The sequence below is a fragment of the Scylla paramamosain genome, chromosome 5 (assembly GCF_035594125.1).
Source record: "Scylla paramamosain isolate STU-SP2022 chromosome 5, ASM3559412v1, whole genome shotgun sequence".
Taxonomy (NCBI): domain Eukaryota; kingdom Metazoa; phylum Arthropoda; class Malacostraca; order Decapoda; family Portunidae; genus Scylla; species Scylla paramamosain.
In genome coordinates, this window is record NC_087155.1 from 13,292,648 (window position 1) to 13,298,803 (window position 6,156).

Sequence of the window (6,156 nt, forward strand, 5' to 3'; positions counted from 1 at the left end):
TATCTGACACCTTCTCCAAGAGTGACCATGGCAGGGACAGCATTATCCTTGGGGTGTGACACGGCGACACTCGATTAAGGCGCAGGGATATTGTCAGGTTAATGATTATCTGATCGAGTGAGTAAATATCGCAGAGTTATTTGGGTCTGTCGAGCTACTTGTATGTACATGCACTTACCTGGGACCTGAAGTTAATTGACAGCTCTGAGGTATCATGGCGAGAGATAACCGAATTAGGTAATAAGTTAAGGTTGAGGATGTCACATGAAAGGAATCTGATATCTTGTTTTGTTCTTGTTCCTCTTTCCCCACCTCAGGCCTGGTTAGTGATGAAAGCGGGGTTTATGATAAATATGTACACTGATAAAATAATGCAGTCTTTTTTTCTCTTGTTTTTTTTTTCTTTCTTTGATAAATATACTTTTTATTATGGTTGATATCAATCAGAGAAATAGAATAATCTAATTTATTTTCCCTTTTTGGTTATTGATGGCTATTCTGCGTCTGACTGATATGAAGATAAATAATAACAAAAAACCTTCACTTTCTGCCAGTCATGCGTGCCTATTTAGGAGAGATGCTACCTTATATGTTAAATAAATTGTAATTTCAGTAGTTCTTTTTTTATTATCAAATTCAGAAAGGGGGTGTAGCTCAGTGGTAGAGCGTTCGCTTTGCATGTGAAAGGCCCCGGGTTCGATCCCCGGCACCTCCAGAGGTATGATGATTCTTTTTTTCTCAATTGTTACTGTTGTTGCTGTCGTTAGTATTACTAGCGGTAGGTGTTGTTGTAGCGATAGCAGTAGTTGTACAATCAATATTACCATCATCAAAATATAGTCAACCATTACTGCTGTTACTGCTGCTGGTATCACCACTACTACCATCATCATCAGCAACATCATCATTGCTTCTGTTGTTTTATATATGAAAAAAGTGACTGTGATAAAAATTTTGATAAACAAAGGAAAACTATATTATAACTACATGAGCATCAAACAGAACAAGATACGAAGAGAAAAAAAAAAAAAAAAGAGCCACAAGCAAAACCAACACCATCAGAGGAAAAGCCGCACGGGATGCTGGGACAAAACCTTTCTTCCCTAACGACGCTCTTGCCTCCAAAAAGAGAATGAGATTTCCTGGAGAGCGTCGCTAATCTGTGTCTTCCGCTTGACAAAATAGACAGCGCTTTCATCATCGTCACTTAGCGGCCAACAACAACAACAGAAAATATTGAATACAAGAAAGCAGCGAGGAACATCAGAGTAATGTGGCGGGTCTATTAGGGCTAACTGGAACGGGCGAGGTGATGGAGCGTCGCATGGCAAGCAGGCTGGACTGTGGAGTCATTCCTCGTAATGTGCGCCAGTGACCTTCAGGCGGCCTGCTAAATATATTTCAGCTCCCAACCAGGCAAAAGCAACGGCATTCCTCATTTTACGCTTTTTTTTTTTTTTTATTCTTTTAACCTGCAAGTCGTATAGCTCTGATCCGTTTTCGCTGGAATCAAGGAGGATGACTGATGTAAATATTGCTTGCTCTGCAGGTACTAATGTCTTACTCTAGAAAGAAGAGTTTCAAAAGTACTACGAGATAATTCTTATACTTTATGTACCAGCAGTATTTGGCCAGTCGTCTCCAGTGCCACTTGCAACACGGAAATTAACATGAAAGCAGAAAAAAAAAATATAATGTAAAATTTGCGATAAGAATACTTCCACCTGGCACTTCACCTGCGGCTGGGAGTTTGCCGCGGGATAACGCCAGAAAAGCGGCACAAGAAGATAATCGAGATGAGATGATGCTCACACTCATGGAAAGTGATCGGCACTAAACACGTGATCTTACTGTTCAATTTCGGAACATTTTAGTCTTGCACCTGGTACTCAGTTTTCTCAGTTCCCTTTTTTTTCATCCCCATTTTTTTTTTCTCTGGTATCAGTTCAGATGAGTCCGTTCTACTACTTATGGAACTGAATGCTACTACGAAACTGTAGAGCAATTTCAAACTTATTTCAGTCGATATCAAAATGGAGCGCCGTGAGGGTGTCCGGAGGGGGCGCAGAGTGAGTGACTGGAGGCGAAAAAGACCTGCAGCGCCACGGCGAGCTGGGTGACCCGCGTTCTCATCAGCTCCAAACATGAGAGTGAGAAGGGATGCGCCGCAGCCATCACCGCCCCTCTAGCTTATCCCGCCTTAGCACGCACCCGATACCGATTTCATTATCATTAGTACACGCTGCAAGAAAAGTATGTGTCCTAAAATTTCAACAGCGCAAGGCTTCCTATCATCATCAACTCCTCCTATCAAGCAGCGGCTCCACGGCCACGCCAAAACACGCTACACCGCCACGCAGGAACCTGGAAGCCTCAGCAGTGTTCGGGACAGCAAAGGGCGGGCCATGAGTTGCGATCGGTGGAAAAATTTTGTTCGTTCTCTTTACGTCAGGTTCGATTTTCCACATTAAGTTTTAAAGGCAAATCCGCGTCACCTAATGGACGTCTATTACGCCAGTATCAAGTTCCAATAAATACGATAATCACGGTTATCTGGCGAGACTCAGAATTTTGCTTCGATTCCGAGGAGAGGATGTTGTTTTACCCTCACCTTCATTTCCTGCGCTAGTGAGGTGCGCGGTGTCCTTTGCAAATCACCGTCCTGCAGGGAATGAGACCGAGGAGCAGGGTGGAGGGGGGGATGGCCGGGGGAAGAACTAGGGCCTGAGAGCGACAAAAACAGTACCCCAGCTCCCTCCCCCCCACCCCCGCCATAAACTGCTGGAGGAAGGCTCGCTGGCTGGACCCGACGGCGCAGATGCAGGTGCTCCCACAAAAACTGGTGGCTCCGGTATTTGCCAGTCGGCACCCCCTCCATTCCGACCTCCACCCTCAGCCCCTCCTCCATAACCTCCACTCACACACACACACACACACACACTCTCTCTCTCTCTCTCTCTCTCTCTCTCAACATATTAGGTGTATTATTAGCATTATGCATTGTATTCAGTATTACATTCAGTGCATATGGTGTGTACACGTAATGTCCATAAGTACTGTGCATGTAAGGTGTGTGTGTGTGTGTGTGTGTGTGTGTGTGTGTGTGTATGTGGTGAAAGGTCGCGAGGGGCAGGCTAGGGGGTGGAGTTGGGCGGATGGGATCGTCCGAGTGTCTTCCCTAAGCGCCGGGACGCTTCTGCTGACCACAAGGAGCAGCGGCGGTGGGAAGCTGCTGTGTCTCAACAAGGTTCCCTAGGTCGTGCTGTCTCCGCCTCCACTGAAGGGCGAAACGGATGTGTGCATACGCCTGTTTGTACTGCTGCTCCTGATATCATCTTTGCATTTGTAATTCTGATGTTTTATTTATCTATCTTTTTTACCGCACTTGTAATAATGTTCTTTCATCGCACAGCTAAAATATTTATCTTTAGATATACAACATGAAAACAAAATTATCTTCTTAATTCTGTTGTTAAATAATATGAACTAGCAGTTCATTCGTCTCCTCCTTTCACTTACCAACAAGATATACTGCTATGAAAGATAATTTTATTTTCATTGTCTCACTCCCACCATGTACTGCCTTGTTACTTTCCTCCCAGCTGCCTCCACTAGAAAGAAAATTTCCTTTGACTCAAAGGTCAGTGTGGCTTAGCCTGTAATGATGATGGTTCTGGACGCAGCACTTAAGATTTGAAGCATTATCCAAATACTTATGCGTTTATTTCTTGAGTGTTAACCACTTTCTTTAATATTCGCAGCGTCATCATCAGCCTATGAGAACGCACTACATGGTAATGAACATCTGCAATGGTTGTGGAGATCTTCAAGCCACGGACCACGCCACGCTGGGTTACGGCGTCATGGCGGGTGACGTACAGAATAAACGGAAACAAACTCAGTGTTCGGAACAACAATTCCACAAAGTCTAAGATGATTATTCTTTTAAATGCTGATTTTCAAGGGAGATATTAGCCCCTAAGAGACATCAACAACGCTACTTTTGTTATCTGACACCGGCCGGACGGCTTCTCTGCAGACGTAAAATCTTAAACGGACATCGCGGCGGACACCTTGGAGGCTGCGGCGCGGGGATCGGCAGAGGGAGGCGGGGTGGGGCAGGGACGGCAGCGGGGCACAGGATATAAAGGCTCAGGTAATGCTTGTTCTGCTAACGATTATGTATTACATGAAGATAAGTTTATCCTCTAAAAGCTTCTACCTTTTCCTTACTGCAAATGCGCACGCACGCACACACACATACGCACGCACACACTGAAATACTCAATATACATACTCGTTGCTTATTTCAGGAAAATTTCTCTTAAACTTCAGAGTAACAACGACACACAAAACGAAATGGAGAGGAAAAATGTAATGAATCTATTCTTCGAAAGTGTTTTTATCTTCCCCTAATCAGTAGTACGGTATGCCAGCAGCCAGCTTGTGAATAACCACGCCACTTGATTCCGCAAGGACTGGGATTATGTGCAGCGTGTCGTCCTCTTACTGAGCTGCATTCATTCGTCCCGCATAGTTCCCTTAATTAGTGCAGTGTTCGCGGAGGCAAAACATATGCCACTGGCTTCCGAAAACCTGCGACTATGTGTACGTTATTCACCTCCACAAGAACTGACATGTGTTTCGCGCTAATGATCCTTCGAGTGTTTCTTGTAGTGAGGGAAATAATTCACATTGTTACACGGCGAAGGACTCTTGTTATGCTTCGGAAACTCCTGCTATCATGTAAGTATTGTGTGGTGGTGGTGGTGGTGGTGCTGTGGTGTGTGTTGAGTGGTCGTGGTGGTGGTGGTGGTGGTGATGGTGAGTGGTGGAGCGGTTCCTGGTACTGCTTGTAAAATTTATGGCGATGTCCAGTCTCTCTCTCTCTCTCTCTCTCTCTCTCTCTCTCTCTCTCTCTCTCTCTCTCTCTCTCTCTCTCTCTCTCTCTCTCTCTCTCTCTCTCGTGTGTGTGTGTGTGTGTGTGTGTGTGTGTGTGTGTGTGTGTGTGTGTGTGTGTGTGTGTGTGTGTTTGTGTGTGTCTGCGAGCGCGTTCTTTATATATGCTTATCTAAAAGTGCTTATATATCGAAGTTGTTCCTATAAATCACAAGACTTACGATATTTTCTTGCTCGATACTGTGAGCACAAGCTTCGTATTCTTAATAGATGTAGTTCTCGTATTTGATGACGTAACAGTGTTAAATAGCTCCACGTAGGGAAGAGATCACAGCATCTTTATCCTTAACCACATGTGTGTACAAATATAACTTTCTTCCTTCTTCATTCAACAATTTTTCCCCTCCCTTGTAACTCGAAGGAATGTGTGTGAGCACTGGGCTGAGTAACGCTAGCACACACTTGCGATTCATTAAACCATTATGCATTTCTACAACCGGTTCTTCCTTTACCGGCAGCGGCTGGAACAGTACCTTACGTACCCTTAGCGAGGCAGATACAATAAGTACATTAATATACTCCCTTCACAATATTCCCGCCTTCCTGTGCTGCTGGATGTGTACACTGGAAAAACCTCCAGCACCTTCTTAATATACTTCCAGGCACATACTATTCATAATGTGCCATATAATCTTTGCTGCGGTGCTTTCAACTTAATTCCTTAGCTGGATGTGTTCACTGGAAAAGGATCCTAACACATTTCTTAGCACATGTTGTTCATAATGCGCATTATAACCTCTCCGTTGTGGCGCTTCTAAGTGAATCCTTCAATCAATCAGCCAATCAATCCGTCAACAATGGAAGCGCTATCTGACACAATTTCTTCCTCTAATAACAAGGTAGTGGAAATTGTTCCTTATTATCTGTCAGGTGACTTTGTTAACGGAGCTGATTACCGGTAGAAGGAACTGGCTTATTCTATTCACTACCAGAGGCATAATTTTGCTGCAATCATCAACCATATTTGTGGCCATTACTTTGCGATAAGATGCAAATAAGTATGAAGTAGTGCCAAGGCAGATTCCTTTTGTCGGCTGTACTACATCAGGAGGTGGCTGTACATCAGGCTCATTCTTCCCGATCATGTTACATCAAAGGAACTAGCGGGCAGAGAGAGAGAGAGAGAGAGAGAGAGAGAGAGAGAGAGAGAGAGAGAGAGAGAGAGAGAGAGAGAGAGAGAGAGAGAGAGAGAGAGAG

The 6,156-nt window shown here is 44.4% G+C and overlaps 1 non-coding gene across 1 annotated transcript; it reads left to right on the plus strand.

The window, feature by feature from the left end:
• The first annotated feature begins 643 nt into the window (after positions 1-643).
• On the plus strand, positions 644-715 carry Trnaa-ugc (transfer RNA alanine (anticodon UGC)). The gene has a single exon. It is a non-coding gene; the product is annotated as a tRNA-Ala (tRNA).
• The last annotated feature ends 5,441 nt before the right edge of the window (positions 716-6,156 follow it).